General features: G+C 42.6%; 1 long non-coding RNA gene across 1 annotated transcript; it reads left to right on the forward strand.

Annotated features, from left to right (window-relative positions):
• Positions 1–15308: 15308 nt before the first annotated feature.
• LOC142488765 (uncharacterized) lies at positions 15309–17357 on the forward strand. Its single transcript, XR_012799644.1, has 2 exons — positions 15309–15661; positions 17133–17357. It is a non-coding gene; the product is annotated as an uncharacterized LOC142488765 (long non-coding RNA).
• Positions 17358–20340: the final 2983 nt, after the last annotated feature.

The raw sequence follows: 20340 nt of genomic DNA on the forward strand, positions 1-20340 counted from the left end.
ATTGTGGTATCCTACAGGTGGTCATATTTTGCTTGTAGAGGTCGTAGCTCTCACAGGTATCTCTGTAGACTTTTCTTTCTTGGGTAATTTTTTTGTTTGTTTTTTTTTTCAATATCAGCAGTGCTGTGCATGCATTTTCTCTTATCAGGTATACAAGATGTGCAGTTGCTAGGAAAAAACGTCTATTTGCTTTACACCATTTACTTTCTAGGTATAATCTCTCATTAGGTATTCTGAATGTGTGGTTGCTAGGTAAAAAAAAACTTCTGTTTGCTTTACACCATTTACTTGCTAGATGCAATCCCTCCACTTCAGCAACAGAATTGGGTTTTCTGCCTGATCTCATCTTTGGGTATTATGGCATTCACACTTCACACTTTGGGTTTTGCTCCCAAGATATATATGGGCAGACTTTTTTTACTTGCAGAAAAAAAAAACATTCTTTGCAGTGGACTATTTCTTTCATTCCCGGCAGGGTGACTCAACACTCAGCAATTGGCTTTGAAATACCTTTTACACAGATCAGAAATCCCTTTTTCCCGTATAGGGCAATTTTACACTCAGCATTTGTTTGCTAAAAATTCCCCTGCTTCAGCATAGTCTTGTATCAATTTTCACACTTTTCTGCATATACTCCATTCACAGCTGGTAGCCCTATGCGGTGTGGCAACCTATATTTGCAAAATCAGTACCACTCGTGGGTCACCTTCTGTATTCACTGCTTCAGCGAAACTTTTGAAAACAACAAACACCTATCCCTTTTTAAGGGCTGACTCACTTCTTGAGCCCTGACTATGGCTGGAAGGCAAAACCCCTATTTCAATGACCATATTACACTTTGTGATAGGCAAATAAGGTTTAGCTGTTTCAGCAGTCTCTCTCCTCTTGGGATTGGGGCAAAGAGTCCATCTGTGGTTTTGTAAGTTTCAGTGCAATGTATCCCTTTAACTCTGATCTCTGCTGCATGAGGTTTTTTTTTTTTTAAGTTGCTCAGACTGTTTGTAGGCAAAAAGCATAGCAAAAAAATTTCACATAAAAATCTCCGGTCCTTTTTAACTTCAAAGACACCTCTCATCCCACTTCTGACACCATATGTAGATGGAAGTTCACAGAGGTACACAATTGGAGACTTTATAAGGTGAAATTATAACGAGGCTTTATTGTGCCTTTTCCTTAACATTAGGAAAACATCCAAACAAGGGGGAAACAAAGCTTCTATTCACTTGGGAGTGGTTCTAGTGAAATACCATGCAATTCACAACTCCTAGTTAAGCATGTCTCCCAGCCCCAAACACATAGCATGACATAAGCATATATAAGAAATCTCTTAAGAATGAAAGTCTTATCTGTTAGCTGCTGTAGAGTAAGCTTCTCTGCTCTCCTGGAACCGCACCCGTGCATGCACAGAAAATGTCAGCATCCAGGTTTAGAAGTCTTATTTGTCAGCTCCAGAGATCTGTGTTCTCTTGGTCAGTCTCTCCTGGGAGACTCAAGAACCACTGCTCTGTCTCCAAAGTTCAGATCACAAGTGAGCTACGGAGTCACTTCCTGTCTCAAAAGACAGGCTTTTGTAAGCAATCTAAATCAGGCAGGTGGTGTTTATTAATTGGCTACCAGCAGTTAACCACCACACTGCTAGATTAAAGGCACATTACTTGAACAGGGATTACTCCCCTGTTACAGGGACTTAGAAAAAAAAAGTATTTATCCTGAATCGGATTGATGCCGGGGGTCTCCGGAGCTGATACACATGAATACCAGCACCGGAGGCACCCTGCATAAATCAGATGCAGGAAAAATACATTTACAGGCAACTTCATTACCTTAGCGGTGGACCGCTAAGGCAATGAAGGGGTTTACTACCAGTGCCATGTATACTGTGGCGGGTGTGGGTGAAGGTGGTGTTTGGGCCTTGGTGGGTATTTAGGCCTTGCGGGGGGGTGGGTGGTGTTAACCCCATTCATTACAATAGCGGTTAATACCCCTCCCGCTACCCACCCGGTAGGTATAAACACCACCCAATGGCCAAATGCCAACTTCACCCATCCCCCGCTACCCACAATAAACATTAAAAAACACAACAACCCTACTACCCACCCTCTCTACCCCCATCAAACCTCCCGCCCCCCCACCCCCAACACATACAGTACAGTAATGGGCAAAATTACTATTATCCACATATGGATAATAGCTCATTTGCCCATTCAATATCAAACATTAGCCAGCCAGCATAAATAAAGTAAATAAAACTTCTACTTACCCCTGCCATGATGAAGGACATCCTCATCACCATACTCCAGGTCCATGTCCTCCGTTAGCAGCAAGAGTACAATCAAAAATATAATCAAATGGCCCCTAACCCCTTAATTATCTTAGCAGTTAGTAACTGCTATAATAATTAAGGGGTTAACCCCTGTCCCCCGGTACCCACCCAGGAGGCCTAACCACCCACCCTGGCTCCACTCTACCCACCCTCTACCCATTGATTGGCACAGTGGTACATCATGCCCATATAATATGGGAATGATAAGCCACTATAGCAGTCAACGGTCTACCTAATATAAATCATTAAGGTCAAAAACACACAGTAATAAAAGAAATACACAAGCACCTAAACACCCCAACAATAAAAATACTAAAAAGCCTAAAGTATGCATCAATAAAATTAATCTATCTCCAAAACAGCAAAATAATTACAATTATGATATTCCAAAACATAAGAATACAATAAAATAAACACCTATCCAACAAATCAATTAAAGAAATAAAACTACTAGCCAACAAATCAATGAAAGAAATTATACAGCTAACAAACAAAACAATTAAATACATAAAACCGCTAACCAATCCTAAAATGTACTAAAGACACGCCATCCAAATACCAAATAATTTAGTGAAAACAATAAACAGAAATAGAAAAAATAACAATCAATTGTAAACAAGCATTTGCCAAAAAATGCTTTGCCTGTCACTGATTTTATGTTTTAATAACAATTTTGATACAAGTGTACGTGAGCAGAGGGTCTCCGGAGCAGAACAGCGTTGATTTAAGGTGCTTTCGAGATTCAGGCCCTTTTATGGGGTGCCGATATCTCCTATATATTTCAATGTCTTGCATCACGTGACCAGGACATTTAAATGCATAGGAGATACCAGCACCCCATAACGGGGCCTGTATCTCAGGAAGCAGGGGGGCAGCTCCGGAGACCCCCTGCTCACATACATTAGTATTAAAATTGTTATTAACCGGTGATGACACAGGAGATGGCTGGCTAGCAAGGGAGCTCCTGAGACCCTCACTTAGCAATTAGATCAAGCAGACTTTTCCCTTACCCAAATTTTAAAACTTTTTGGCTCAATTGTCTCCCAGGACACCCATAACACAGGACGTATACCACTATTTTGGAACCACCCAGCATGCTGCGGGCCCGAGCAACACCCAAGATAACGACAGGACACGTGCGCCCTTCGACAGAGGTAGGGAGCAAGGGCACACAGATACAGAGCGCTTACCAAACAGCACATGGAGGATCTTCTAGTTAAACTGCGACAGGGCTTCCAGAATAACTTAAAGTGTGCAATCAAAATGTCCTCCCTGTCCCAAATAACAGAGGGGCAAGAATCAAAGATGGAGGAAGCCCTCCATCTGCAATCCATGGTGGATGATGAAATAATGCGGCTAGAACACGAAATAAACACTTTATAGGATGGTCTGGAGTACAAAGAGAACAGGGGATGGGAGGCAAAATTGAAGAATCAGAAACATACCAGGAGCTGTTCTTTCTGAGAGCCTCCGTGAGTATCTGAACAATCTATTCATTTCAATTGTCCCAGGCCTAAAAGAGCAAGAGCTGAAAATTGACTGAGCCCATCGTGTCCTAGGCCCCAGATCGGAAGATCTCAAGCGAAGGAAGGATGTCATTGTTAAATTCCATTACTACTCAACTAAAGAGAGGATCATGTCTGCCAGCAGAGAAAAGGGAGATATCCTTTTCGATAATGAGTCCTTACAGATCTTTAATGACGTATCAAGGGTCACAATTTCTAGAAGATGTGAACTTAAGCCCCTCACCTCGCTTCTCAAAGATAAAGGCATCCGATTCCGGTGGGGGTCCCCATTCCGGTTGTCGGTAATAAAGAATGGAAAACAAGTGTCAATCAGATATCTGGAGGAAATCAGGCTGTTTCTCAGATCTCTGGGCCTATCCGTTCCAGACCCGCAAGAAGGATCCTCAAAAGACCAGAGGACAGGCCACAATATGGGCCCCACTCGCTCCTCAGAAAGGCTGGCTAGCCAGAAACCTCCAAAGCCTGGGGAGTGAAGTCTGAACTCTTGAATTTACCTTGTAGCATTTTTTCCCTGCTTCCCAAGTTGTCCAGTGCTCTAAATAAGATGTTCTCTATCGGGTTCGATTAGTGATTGGGTACCCGCCTGCCTTCCCCCCACCCCCGGGGATCTTCGGAAGTGGAGGGTGCTCTCACCTACCTGTCTCTCTGACTTTCACTCGGGACACACTTCCAGCAACTCTTCCAACGCAGGCCTTAGGTTTTCGTGGTCGCAAGGGAGGGAGGGCCCGTATGCCCACTTCACGCGCAGTCCAGTCCAGCACAGCCGTCTGATGAACAAGAGTCCGTTCCACTCAAAATGCTGCCAACTCTGCTCCTGAAGAACAAGATGATCATTCGCAAGAGGTTGGCCGATCTCACCAGAAGTCTGGAGTGGGCAACGTGCGGTGTGCTTGGCCTGCTCGTCTCATCCTGGGTTTCCCTGGAGAGGATCTCTTGGGATGCTGACGGCCTGGAGAGGCTTTGTTTTTCTTTCGGGTGGAGGGTGATGTTGATTCTGGCCCGCTCTCCTGTGCTTCTGAAGTGTCGGCATGGGACTTGGAGGGAGGGGGGAGGTCCTGGGCTTGGTCCCAGGAGGAGAAGCTTCACCCAGATGCCGAACATGCATCTCCGACCTGACCTCAGGTTGTCTACGGGTCCCATCAGAATTCCAAGGGTGGACCACAACCCCAGGTTTGAGTTGTTGCGACTGTTAGAGCTTTGCATGTTATCTAAGAAGTGGAGCGTGCCAAGACTTTGGAAATGAAGCGGCTATGTTAGTGTAACGGGTGTTCCCTGTGAACACAGACGCTACTGACACTGTATTTTACCTGTGTGGCTCTCAGGAGCCTAAGCCTCCGCTCGGGGAGCCTGGGGTACATATATATAACTCTATCTCGTGGTGCAACACCTCCACCTGGGAGGGGTCCCTCACAGGACTCAAACCAATGACACACACTTGGTATAAATAAACAAGAATAACCTTTACTGATATGCATATAATAATCTGATACTCTAAAGTCCCAATGTCAATCACTCCCACGTCTGAGTGTATACCCCTTGCCCACCACCGTGTACCCCCACACCATGTCCACAGTAACCCTTGTCCCGTGGTCAGCGCTGCCACTATGTGTGATTATTCTGTAGGTGGTGCACGTGTGTAACAATACCTGCACAGTGCGATGGCACCTGGGCGTTCAAAGGATCTTCAAAAAGGATCCGGCGACCTCCTGGCGACGTCCGGTTTCTCCAGCGGGTTGATTGGTCGGGTTTGTCCACCCTGGGTACAGTTCCACTCTCTCGGCGGAGTAGGCATGATCCCAAGCCTCTTGGTGGGAAGCGCAGTGTCTGCTGTGTCCCTAACTGACACTGTAATAGCTAAGGGGCAGGGTCCCTAACCTGGGGCCTATCCCTGAAGCACCACAATCTACTGAGTGGCTCAGGGCTAACTGGGGCCTAGGGGGCTGCTGGCCTTGTGCAGTGTGTCACTGACCCCTGCACCCTCACCTCCTTCCCCTAGCCTCTCCAGGCACCAACTGCTAGCGTGGGCTCCGTGACAGCTTCCTTTTTCCCTGCCTAAAATGAGCCTGACACCCTATTGGTTCCCTGGCGTCAGGTGGGGTGTCCTTAGGCTCATGGGACTTGTAGTCCCTGCTCAGAGCCTGCTCCTCATTGGTGGGGTTCCGCGTGCTTGTACTGCGTATGCGCAATTTCCCTGAGACCATCTCCCTGCGCAATTACACTGCGCATGTGTGAGGGGGCAGACATGGTGGCGCCCTCTCCTTGCGGGTCTCCGGAGCCTCCGCGACTCGCGCTATTCTGGTGCACGTGCCCGCACCGGCATTCTAAGGCACGCAAACGCGCCCGCACTACACCCATGCCCGGTCACTCCAATCTCGACCGCTGCGGTGAGTACAGGCAGGGGGGGTCCGCTGCGCAGAGGGGGACCTAGCTACATCAGTCTTATAAATATCCAGACTGTAGATAGCAGAAATTGTTAAGAGATTTTTTTTCTTCTGTCCCCGTGGCTATTTTGAAGATCTCGGCAGGGCCATCTGGCTCCTTCACTGTTAACTGTGTAGTTAACAATTCATCCTTAGATGGGTTTATGTTGGAATAGTTGTAAATACAGTTCCAAAGTTCCTATGTCAGTTTGGCTACTTCACCAAAACCCAAACGCTGTTTAGTTCTTTCCCCGAACCTACTGACAATTAAGAGGACCTAATTAAGTTGATCAAGTTAGCTTTATGCGTTGGGAAGGTAAATAGGTGAATTAGTCTTACCCTTCTCCCTCCTCCTCCCCCCTCCCCTTTTTTTCACCCCCCACCCTCCCCCCACTGTTTCCCCTATAAGACATTAGTCCCAGCTAAATATAGGTAGTGCACGCTCATTAGGTTTCATAATATGTCCCTGGTCTAACAAAAAACTGCTGAATATGACACTGTTACATGCAGAAAACTTTTTGGGGCTATGCCTAGTGCTTGTTATTCTGTTTTCCTATTTGTATTGTCCTGCATAATGTGTCAGCCTCACAGAAGGGACCTGTTTCCTCTCCAGAAGAAATGTGTTTTTTCAGTAAGGGTTATATGGGTCTTACTACTGTAGTTAATTCCCCTTACCTCCCCCTCCAACCCCTCTTCCCTCCCCCCGTCTTTCCTCCCCCCTCCCTCCTCCTTCCCCCGGCTCGCGCACGGGCGCCGCACTGATGGAAAACTGATGGCTCGGGTCCTGGCTCCAGGCTTTGCCCCCATGGTGACATCATCGGCACGCAGCACGCATGCCCTTGGTGCGGACGGCACGTGCACATTGTTAATCAGGGACTGGCTTCCACTCATTATACCACAGCTGCGGCGGACCCCTCCTCTGCAATGGATACTGGTGAGCCCTCTTCCTGCAGGCTTCCTATTGGTCCCTGGTACTATATATATGCTCAGCCAGCCCCTTGGCAAATTGGGTGAGCATAAGACTTAATTACGTGCGAAGTGCTTACTGCAAACCCTGCCTCCTTGTCTTGTACCTTGCATCCTAGTTCCTGTATTTCTCCATGTCTGACCTTGGCTAGCATCTGGACTCCTTACTTCTCCACTCCTGACCCCGGCATTATCGACGACCATCCGCACCTCTCCAATTTCGACCACAGCAAGTACCTACGACGATCTGCACCTCTCCAACCCCGACCACGCAAGTACCTATGACGATCCCGACTTCTCCAACCCCGACTGGCTACACTCTACCAATCTACACTCCGGATGCGCCCTCACGGTGCTGCACCAGTGGTTCCCATTCCTGCCGCCGTCCTTACGGGGCACGAAAAAGTGACCGACACCTGAGGCTCAAAAGCCCTCAGTATATCTATCAACACTGCAGTGAAACTCACTTTTTCTTCTGCACTATATCTCGCTGGATCCAGGGCCTGCGCCGACCCCAGATAATGTAGGAAATTCAGCGCTCGTGCTGCAGGTATATAGTTTGCTGGAAGCATTAATCCCCTTGCAGCATGTGTGTAGAGCGTCTCCCCAATGAGCTCCTAAAGCAAGCTGACCCCCAAAAATGGGACACCTTGAAATGAAAAGAAGAAAAATGCACACAATGCGCACTGGAGATTAAAATAATGTAAATTATTTATTAATAAAACAAGAAATAACAGAGGGGATCCAACCCCACCTCAGTACATATGAGCTATAGATCCGGGTTAAGTATACAATAAACAGAAACCACATAAATAATAAAATATATCTAATAAAACTAAATCTATAAACAACATAACAAAAATATATATAAAAGAAGACAATGTTCAATAAAACGGGATATATGTATCCAGAATATGGCTAAAAGTAGTAGCTGAACAACTGCCCGAGGCTGACAGGGGGAGACGGAGACACCCCGGGGCTGCTGGCTGCAAACATGCTGCGTGTTGGACATGTGATTCTGCACAGACTTTGAATGATCAGATAGATTAAAACAGCACATTCCCTCAAAATCTTGACATCCATGCTCATGTTTAAGCAAAAGATAATCAATTGCCGCACGATTTTCTAAAATTGCTTTGCGTGTACCTTGTAAATCTACCATCAGTTCTTCTAGGGCCTGGGAGGTATGATTTAACCCCTTGGCTACAGCACATGCCAGTTTCTTGATAGTTTTTGCTGAATACACAGCCAATCCAGGTACTCCAACAAGGGAGACTGCTAGACTTAGAATTTCAGCATCTGATAATAGAAACACATGGGAATTGCATTCTTCAGTGACTGAAGCAGTGGATCGCTTAACTTTGGTTTGATGTAGGCCAGGTTCTACAGAGAACATCATTATCCCTAACCTGGTGAGAGTACATGGTCCCCTGGAGATGTTTCCTGGTATATATGTGTACGTAGTATTACCACAAAAAAACAACCATCCGACGGGAAGTTTAACAGAATATATATGACTTGGTGTGCTTATTGTGTGATTACAGCTCATAGTGTTATTGACGTTGAAACATCTATCATCAGCTCGATTAGACAATATTCGGGTCATATTGGTGGATGTTGAGGGTGCCAATTGTACTTGTTTACATTTGCCTATTTTTTCAGGATTACATGTCATTTGATAACATATGTCGCCCTGTGTTATATTCTGGGTCGTAATTTGCAGCCACCTGGTATTTCTCCCCCTGCCCCCTCCTCTCCACGATGGGCATTGCGAGCTGCGAGCTGTCCTCCTGTGAACCTATCCAATTCTTAAAAGCACTTATCCTGTCGCCCAACCGACCCCTTTTTGAACACCACAAGTTTCTTACCCATCCTTGGCGTCGCAGGGGGATGTGACCTGGGTGGCAAACTGGGCCACGCCTCATCCATCGCCAGCTTCGCGTTGTCGAACCACGCCAGGGTCCTCACCTGAACCTTGCGGGGGCACTTTGTGCCGCCGACTATTCACCAGACCGCCAAAAATGGAGTGCATCCGCGGGCAGCCATCCTAGTCTCCTTGTACCCGCCAATGTGGTGGGCGGCAATCTTTTCCCACACCGCCCGCGACAGCTGCGGGCGGCTGTCATGTGTACTGTGACACCCTACCTTGTGGCTCAGTGGCCAGAGGCTACTGCCCTGCCCGGGTGGCCATCCTGTGTTCCATGATGCCCTGCCTTGTGGCTCAGTAGCCGGAGGCTGCCGCCCTGAACCGGGCGGCCGTCCTCCATACCGTGACGCCCTGCCTTGCGACTCGGTGGCCGGAAGTTGCCGCCATGCACGGTCCCCTGACTTCCACCTGGTGCAGCCTGCTGCCACACCCTTCGCAGCCGGGCCCCATTAATAGCTCTGTGGCGGGGGACGGCCTTAGTGCCTGATGCTTGTCTAGCATGCCAAGCTGCAGGAATGCAACGGTCTTGTCCGCTACCATGGTATCACCTGTTCGTAAACAATGTCTTCAGCCGCCTGTCTAACCATCCTTCTTCATGGTTCACTTGTTCGGCTTGAAGCAGACTAAACTGCTCGGCTATCGCTAGCGCCATCACTGGTGTGGGAAGAAGGCTATCTGGAATGTGCGTGTGTTTATATAACTACGTTGCGATGCGCACTTGCAGGAGCAAGGACTGGTCTAACTATAGAGCTAATGGAGTGTAAATGCGCCTGAGTGCTAAGTGGGCCACTCCGGATGCCACGAATCTGAAGAGGGGGAAAACGGAGATCCCAGCTTCCTTGCAGCTCTGCAATCGTCTGGCAGCCAGCGAACAGGCGCACTGCCCGCCAGCAGGGCCTTAAGTAGGCCCTAGGAAAACCCCTGTGGGGGGCAGTCCAGAGAGGGGGAGTCTAGAGTGGGGGATCTCCCATCGTACTTTCAGTGTCCCTTCTGCTAACACCTCTATCGATCTCGCTGTGGGGGTACCCAGGGCTCTGTCCTGGGACCTCTCCTCTTTTCTCTGTACACACTCTCTCTATGTACCTATTGTATCACATTTCTTGGGTTCAAATATCACCTCTATGCTGATGACACACAAATTAACTTTTTAACCCCTGACCTTACACCTGCTGTACAGACCAAAGTTTCTGAATATCTCTCTGCCAGCCCCCTGGTCAGGAGACTCCTCCCCCCCCCCCCACCGATGGCTTGGGGGGGGCGCTGGCTGAACAATTAACAGCACACAATTAACATATCAAGTTTGCCAATCAAAACATACTAGACAGGGTGGAGGGAATCTTTTAAAGAGGGGTTTACAGATAATTCAATGGGTTAAAACACCAACACCAACATGGTGTTGGCTTGTTGCATACACAGTAAATTACGTATTGTGATGTTTTCTTGTCTTTATCATTTTGGAGTGTGGGTTCCTCCCTTTCTAGTGTATATGCGTTATTGTGGGGGATATAGGGGTGCACCTACTACTCCATGCACCTACTACTAACAGGCCTTTTTATTTAATCTACAGTAGGAGTGCTGATTTCTACCATTGTAAGTACATATCGATGAAAGGTAGAAATAGTGGGTTGAGCGCAATAATAAAGACATTTTATATCACTACTTTGATTCATATTTATATTATTATTTTCTTCTTTGATTTATTTATTTTAATTCTCTATTCTGTCTACCATTTGATTATTATTATTCACTTATTGTTTATTCATTTATTTAATTATATTTTTATCATATTTTTTTAGCATACTTTTACTTTCATATTATTAATTGCTCTATTTTTACCCATCCCCCTTGGTGCACTATTATTAGGGTTAACTTACAGCCTAATAATAACCCCAAGAATATACAAGATTGCCAGAAACACATAGAAAATGAGCTTACAATACAGAATTGTACAGCCACAAACAAACTACGTCACAAAAAGCAATTTTTACATAGTTTACACATGCAATAACCGAATGTGGTGTGATGCAAACCCATGCAAAAAAAAAAAAGGGTTTTGCATAGAAATGTCAATATTGTAATTTAGAGAGTAGGCCCCATGTTTCATAGTGTGCACTGTAGTTTTTAAATAACTTACTGTAATTGCTGTTAATATGAATTCAATTAGGTTACAAACTACTGTAGATCACATTCAGCAAGCAAAGGTCAGCACTCCAATTTATCTTCGTCCTACCTGGAATAAATAGTCGATCATAGAGTATAAATAGTACACCTAGATGCTTCTGAGTACACAGGAGTACACCGGAATGGCTCCAATTTGCTCCGCTGCAGCTGCACCTCACAAATCAGGCAAGTCTGCTACAGTAGTTCCAGAATCTGTTAGTGATCCAGTTCAATCGCGCCACCAACGTACTGTATACTCAAGATGGGGATAAAATGTGGGATTCCAGAAGGCTAAAACTTTCTGCATAAATAATTGCCTCTGTACATTTTTGCATATCTTACCACAGGCACCAAAATGAATTACAATGGACTGGCAGCTTATTGTTAACACGTTCCTATTTTTATGTTGTGTTTTGTAGTCCACATACCAGTGATCACATGATCTTACAATACCCCAGTCAATTTTAACTCTATAAAAACGTCACCATTTCACAGCAGCACATGAAACTGGAGAACATATTGATGTATGTCCTCAAGGGAATGGTGTACTGTGGTTCAGTCAAGTTCATGAACTTGAGAAGACCTTTTATTGGCAACAAAAGCAATGATTCAGCACAACTGTCTTCAACAACTCAACTTGAGTAGTATTGTAATGCTGCGCCCTTCTCATTCATTTAGTTTGTAAAGGTTATTGCAAATAAAAAGATGTAAATTGGTGTGTATAAACAAAACAGTTCCCTCATTGAAACCATTACTTATTAAAATAGTGTATGTACTCCATCCACATCAATTCAAATATTGATAATTACCTTTCATGTGTAGCCTAAAAATGCAAGGTTGCAATTTTTTAATGAATATGTAAGCTATTGGTGTTTGATTTGGTGTCCCTGAATTACATACTGTACTTTGGCATATTTGATGTTTGCCAGTAAATGTCAAACTCCAGATATTGCTTTCTTTTATAGTTCGCTGATGGTACAAGTTGTTGAATTGCACTAAAATAATATACCTATCACAGTTTCTTTTTTCTATTATTTCTTTCTTCCTTGTCTTTTTCCCCTTTTCCTTTTTCTTCTTTCTTTGTTTTCTTCCTGCATTGGTTCCTTGCTTCTTGTAGTAATACAGTAAGTAATGTATTCACAGCAGTCTTCTAAATGTAAAACCAGGCCACACATGGTACAAAAAATCATCTCCGGCTTTACACGAGAAAAATATTGAATTGTTTTCTATGAAACTGATTCCTTTAAAATTTGTCTTGTTTTTTTTCTTATTTACCCTAGGTTTGTTTAAAGGTTTATGTTTCTCTTTTCGGCCATTTAAATGTCCAGAGGTGTTTCGTCTCCCACACTTGGACCCAACCCTGTGGGATGCCCATAAGGCGATTCTTAGGAGCAAGTTGATCGCGATCGGAGCAGGGAAAAAGAAGCAAAAAGCACAAGATATAATTAGATTACCCAAGAACTGGAAAAGGCTGAGAGTCCCATAAAATAAATCCCTCGGATGTACATTTTAAGCATGTGACCCGAATTAAGGAACAACTAAATTCTTTACTATTTGATAAAGAAGAAAAAGCCATGCGCTGGACACAACAAAAATATTATCAAAAAGGAAACAAGGCGGACCGTCTCCTAGCAAATAAACTAAACCAGAAAATAAAAAGATTCCAAATATTCTCAATTCGTAATAATAATGGACAATAAGTTTATGACCTAATTCAGATAGGGGCCGAGTTTAAACAATACAATGAAAAAATATAGCATTTGCCAAAAAGGAATATTAAAGCTCAAAACAATTCAGATTTGTCCTCTTCTTTTCTGCAAGGATGCACCAAGGTTATCTATCACAGATAAAAACAAACTCGAAACCCCAATTAAAGGACTGGAGGTTGTGGAAGTTATAAAAACTCTGAAAAATGGGAAAACACCAGGGCCCGGTGGCTTTTCAAATAAATATGATAAAAATGTTGCGCAATTCTGGCTCCTCACTTAACAAAATGATTCAACACATTTCTAAAAGGAGCAAGCCCTCAAAAAAAATGTCCCAAGATACCATAGAGACCCCTTAAATTGTGATAGCTACCACCTTATTTCTCTGCTCAACGCAACTCAGACATAAAAATGTACAGTATGCTAAGGTCATAGCTAACAGGCTAAAATTAATCATGCCTACGACAATTCATCATGGCCAAGTTGGCTTTATTATGGGCAGGCAAGCATCTGATAATACCAGGAGATTAGCAAATATTATGCTTATAGCTCAATTAACAAAGTCTCAGCTGGTTGTTTTAAGCCTAGATGCGGAAAAAGCCTTTGACAGGCTAGATTGGGAATTTATTTTCAAAACACTAGAGGTCTTTGGATTTGGTTCAGTTTTTACAAAAGGGGTAAAGGCCCTCTATGAATCCCCGACATCAGCTGTAGCAATTAATGGGCAACTCTCAAACCGATTCCCAATAACAAATGGAACCAGACAGGGCTGCCTTCTTTCACCCCTTCTATTTGCGCTTTCTATAGAGCCGCTTAGTTGTTTCATATGAAACTCTATAGATTTATCTGGGTTTAAAATAGGGAAAGAGGAATTTAAAATGGCATTGTTCACCGATGATATAATTTTAACAATCTCAAAGCCCCTAACGTCCCTTCCCAATCTCTTCAGTATATTGTTTGAATTTGGCATTTACTCAGGATGTAAAATTGACAATTCAAAATCAGAAGCATACAGAATCAATCTTCCCCATCAAATGACAACATTCTTGTAACTTAATTTCTATTTTAATTGGGACCCAAAACCAGTAAAATATCTGGGTATCCAATTCCTGAAGCATGTCAATTTATTATATAAAGCCAATTATACTCCTCTCCTCAAAAAGCTTTTGAGAGAAAATGCAAACTGGTCTATGTATCCAATTTCGTGGCTGGGCCGTATCTGGGCAATTACAATTAATAAATTTTTATAAACTGCTCTATAGATGACACAAAACACAGCCAAAATTACATTTATTTGACACAAATATCTCCCCATTATGCTGTAGAGAATGTGGACAGAGAGGACCCTTGTCCCATATATGGCTGGACAGCCCTTAGATTCAGCCCAGTGGGAGAAGATTTTAAAGTTTATTCTTGATACCACTGGGGTTAAGGTACAGAGATATCCATGGTTCCTACTCCTAAACAAACCATTAGAAGGTTTGAATAAATGTGACTAAAAATTAATTATACATATTCTCAATGCTACCAAATGCCTGATCACAAGATGTTGGCGACAGACTCCCACATATAGAAAGGTAAGGGAACAAATATTCCATGTTATGCTTATGGAAAATCTAAAAAAATATCTTGATGATACTATGACTAGATTCCAGGAAAATGAGGATCCTCTTTTAGTATATATATATAATGTTGAGAGGATTGGTAGATACTTTGTTTTAATATTCAATTGGGACAATATATGTGGTTCTAATATATTAGAAAATAATCTTTGATGTAATGTGTATAAAAATTGATGTATTTGCAAAATGTGGTGATATCCCCCCCCCTTTGTTTTTCCTTTCTTCTTTTTAATGTTTCCATTTGACACAATATTGTTTACCAATATTACTATTATTATTATTATTATTATTATTATTATTATTATTATTATTATATGTCAAAGGTTATTTGTTGTTATATATGAATACTATAAAACTGTACAAATGGAAAACCTTTAATGAATAATAAATAAAGTTATATTTAAAAAAAAAAACATACCTCAGACCTCCTCCAACTGTCCCTATGTCCTCAGGTGTAGTGTCAACAGGGTTAATTGCAGACCTGGGCAATGGGGGATTAGAGACAGATTTTATGGCCCGGGTGATATCTGTCTTCCCATCCCTCCTCCCATGGTGCAACATCATGACGTTGCTGTGGCATGTGATGTTGCATTGTCATGGTGATGAATCCCCATGTGATGTCATATTGTCATGGCAACGTGTCACCATGTGAAATCGGGTCGCTCTAACAAGCTGACACTGCTGGAAGAGATGCTGCGCCAGTAAGAGACATTTACAGAGGGCCGCACCCTCTCTCTCACAATTCATTTATTTGTTGTGGGGAAGAGCATGGGGCCTTTGTAACCACCATCAAGCCCCCCTTTAAGCCAAGGCAGCACCGGCCCATGCACCCACATCAAACCGGGCATTTGACATGTTTCCCAGCAGCCCAATCTGCCCCTGGACCCAAGGCTTACTGTCCACTGATCTGACACTGTTGATCACATCACAAGAGTTGCTGGGGCCAGCAGAATAGAGGCAGCCCATGATATACAATTAACGCCTAACGACCCTACAGCTACCCCAGATGACGTAAGGACATTCCCGGGTCCATGTCACTCTCTCTCCCCCTCATCTTCATCTTTCTCTCTCTCTTCCCTGTGTTACCCATTCATTATTTTCTCACATCTCCCCATATATTACTTATCCTAATGTTTCTGTTAAGAATAAAATATAGCAACATGGCAACCACTCTGCAGCACCGAGTATATACAAAGAGTGTTAAAAGATAGCATAGAGGTAACCTCATTGACTCCTTGTGTCAGTGTACTTATGCTATCATTTTAAAATCATGATGATGCATTACCGCTGCTTTAAAGAATGTAGATAGCAATTAATATGCTTTATGTGTGCTGCAATGCTAAAATACCTCATTTGCTGAATGCCATAAGTGCCCATTAAGAGCAGCATCCGTTCTTGCCAAATGTTGGAACATTAATGGTTTGTGGAAAATTACGGAGGAATAAGTCAGAAATAAATCTTTAACTACTTTGTTGCTGTGACCTGCAAACCATTACAAGCTTTCACTGCAGCAGAGAGTACTTTTAACATGTACATCAACATTTATTGATGAACAGTTTATTAAGTGTACCCGTTTGAATAAGCACATCGACAATAGTATTTCTGTATACATTGGGGGAAATGGAAGGTGTCCCTGTTCAAGTAGAGGATAAATAGGCTTGTGGAGAACATTTACATGATTTTCAGTCCACTAAATGTTTATTTATTTCATGTAGATAAACTTCATAATTTATATAAGACATTCTTCCTATAATTATGCTCTCCTGGTGAAAATTACCTCAAAGTCAAAAATGTTTTATGGTTCATATTTTTTAATTCATGTTGCTGTATTTTAATACTGGAGTATTCATTGCTTACAAGGGTATAATTACAGTATTCTGGGTCACCATGACTTTGAATCCTATGGAAAGTCTGTGGTGATCTGAGTTACTGTATACTGTATCTTAAAATAATGTGTTATAACTGTGTAGGCTTCATCTGTACATTTACATGAGGTAAGCTGTTATATTATGGTGGAAATTAAGTTATAAAAATAAGCTTTAAAAGAACTACAGTATCAGAGCTCAACACTGTTGTCTTCATTATAAAACATAATTACCATATCATATATCACATTCAAGCGAGAAAATGAATAGAGAGACAGGAAGGTGATAAATGATGATTATATGATTGATAAGGAAAAATGATATAGAGACAATTGGGAAAATATGCAAATATAATGCATTTTATAAAATATTTACCTGTATCGTGTTAATATACCGTTATCTGTGAATACCATTTTCTAACTTGGAGGTATCTAATGGGTGTTCAAAAAGACACCCTGTCGTATATGAATATTATTTTGCAATCACATTTTAGTGAGATAAGGCTACACATTGGGTCTGGAAAATGAATATTTAGAAAATGCTTTGCTTTTTGCTTTGATCGATGGGGTAAGGGAAAGGAATGAGCAATGAAAGAGGTAATCTGTTTTCCCTTGCAGAAGAATGAAGTTGCATTGGAAATACATGAGGAAGAAATTTAAAAAGGGCTGGGCAAAGCATTCAGCTTGGCCTCCTTTTCTGCACTATTTGTACAGATGCTGAGACTGTGAAAGCATTTGGAATTTCAAATGCCACATAAGGAACAGGAACAGAAGGAACTGGCTGCTTAATTACATTTTCGCTTATTGTATAAAATAAAGACACAAGAGAACATTGCATACAGATTATTTTGTTTAACTTGCATTTTTTCCATTTGTTCATGTTAAGCTTTTTGCCAACTCTGTATTGTTTGTTTTGTTATCATACTGTCCTGCAAACGATATGATTGTGTTTAATTAATAAAAATGTCAATCGAAAACAATATAGTAGAAACAATCAAGTGAGTTTTGCCAAGCTCTGTAACTGAAAGTTGTAAAAAATACAAAACTGCAAATACAGATGTGGAGTCATTTATTTTTGGTGGGGTCTAGTGGAGTACGTCTGATCTGCCAATGTTTTGTCAGCTACAATGTTTTTATTTCAGTGAAACTCCCATACAGTAGTATAAAAGTATAATAATGTATACACTATGTGCCCACTCAGATTAAAATAATAAAAAAGTAGAAGATATTACACCAAGTCACTTTTCCTATACTTCCTATACTTGCAGAAATAAAGGCTTCAGGGGGTGGGTGTATGCTTTTGCTAGGCACATATGTGTCTATGGAAGGCATATAACATACAGGAGGGCCCCAGCAATGTGGCGGGTTCCGTTCTAAGGACCCGCCGCAAATCGAAAATCGCCGGGAAGCGGAACCGGCAATTTTCGTTATGTGCGCATGCACAGACCGGCAATGCGCCGTTCTACGCATGCGCAACATCTGCAAATAAAAACTTCTCGGTATCACCGTATTGGCGGATCGCTGAAAAGCGGGGCACCGAGAAGCAGGGCCTTGCTGTACATGTCTTTGAATTGGAAATTTCATTTCAGAGGAGGAGGGCTGGGTGGTGGAGTTGGTTACTCTTCACATGATGCAAAGGATGAAAAATTAGAATGGACCTTAGCCACTGGTATTTCACCTGGGGGTGTTGCTCGCTAGAATCGAAGTGGGGGAGGAAGGGGACTTCTTTCTCTATGCATCCAGTTGATAGTGTGGCTAAATTCCACATCACTAATATGAACACTCAATACATGTAAACACTACAGAAGAAATTACCGTATTGGCCTGAATATAGTGCAACCTTGCACATAATACGACCCCTACAGTTTTGCCAACAAAATATTGCAAAAAAAGAAAAAAAAACATATTGGAAATTCCCAGTTGCAGAAAATAGAATAAGAATAACAGGCGAAGATCAGCCGAACAGTTGATGAGCAGGGAGGTGAGGGGGTGCCTAGCCTGCAGTGAAGTGTCAGAACTAAATGGCCGCCTCTCCTTACCTGTGGGCCCTCCGCTGCAGCTCCAGAGGATGTCAGCCTCCCACAGCGTTGTCACCGGATTCCAGTCAGGCGATTCCCTGCTGGACTCTCACCACCTCCCCGCTCTGCTCTGTGCCGTGTGTGCCCAGTGGCCATCTTGGATTTTTTTCCCCATGTTAAATGCTAGGCTGCGAATATAGTGTGATGGAAGGTTTTGGCAGGGCAATTTTCGGCATAAACACTCGCACTATATTCTGGCCAATACGGTGGTCAATTTGCATTTACAGTGTTTTGCGGTTACAATGCTTTTATTTCAGTGAAACTACTATACAGCAGTATAAAAGTATACTAATTTATACAGTATGTCTCAAAGTTCCCACTCCGATTAAAACAAACAAAATAGAAAATACTGTATTACAACAAGTCACTGTGCATTGCATTTACAATGCTTTGCGGTTACCACGTTTGTATTTCTGTGAAATTCCCTGTAGTATAAAAGTGTAATAATGTATATGTCTCTATGTGCCCACTCCGATTCAAATAAAATATCTCTACAGTATTAAAAAAGATGAAAATATGAATAAAATATGAAGGTAAATATAACGTGAATGTAACAGAAGTTAGTAGGAAAAAGTTGAAAATGTTAATAGTTTTTAGACTTCAATCGACATCTTCTGGCTGTTGGTTTGAGGTTTGATTCTGTTAAATATTTGTGAGATAATTTATTTACTGTATTTATTAATAAACAAGAAATAATAAACACAACGTACACTGTCTCTACGTATGCATGCGGGTCTTTGAATGTCGGTGCATGCATGGTTTATGGAACATATATATGAGTCATTGAATGTGGGTGCATGTGTAGTCTATGGAACACATATGCGGGTCTTTTAATGTAGGTTCATGCATGATCCATGGAATGAGAATGCTAGCAATTTGGGAATTACACTTTTATGTAAACTTATATTTGCCTTGATTATCCATGGGCTGAAAATCGGGTGGCAGCAACTCATTGTTAATGCAAGGTGTGTGCTGTACATAGTTGTTCAAGTTGATCATGTAGTTGGGATTTAGGTTCATGCCGTTTTTGAAGTTGATTGGTCCATACTAGTAATGGTATTGAAGCTGGTACTCGGGTGAAGACAGGTACTCGGGTGGAGCATATTTGAGTGATCGGTTCATAATGTCTATTATTCAATCTCTTTCTCCTTCGAAAGTTGCCATCATCGAACATACCTATTCATGATGCGTGGAGTGCTAAGCACCCACCTCTTTTGCCGGGGTGCTTTGTTCTAATAAAGTAATCATTAATGTTAATTTGGGTCAAATAGAATTCTTTCAGCCTTCCTGGTTTGGTGTTTTTCTGTTGAATGGGTATGTCTTAATGATATACTGATAGATCTCAGATAGAGTTGCACTCTTATTTGCCCCGACTTGAATGGCACAAAATATCTGTAGCACCTTTTCCCCCACCCTAAGTGCGATAATTGTGTAATGTGTATTCTGGTGCTATGCATACCTGTTTGGTAGAACAGAAGTCCCTGAGTACTCCGCAATGGTATTGGGAGGCATCAGGACAGGCTCTCAGTGATTATCCTTATGGCGCAGCGCCTCTAGCCGATGAGGATCCTGGTGCAGCTAGGATGGTCTGCACTTGGAACTCAGGTAGTGGCCCAGTCAAGTAGCCACAACAAATGGATTAAACTGGGTCTTTATTTGCAGCATACATGTAGTCATGACAGGTACATTCCCTGAAGTAGTACCCACAGGGCTTGAGGCGCTGCAGGCCCCTTCTCAACTCCTTTACC

Source organism: Ascaphus truei, chromosome 2 (assembly GCF_040206685.1).
Source record: "Ascaphus truei isolate aAscTru1 chromosome 2, aAscTru1.hap1, whole genome shotgun sequence".
Classification (NCBI taxonomy): Eukaryota; Metazoa; Chordata; class Amphibia; order Anura; family Ascaphidae; genus Ascaphus; species Ascaphus truei.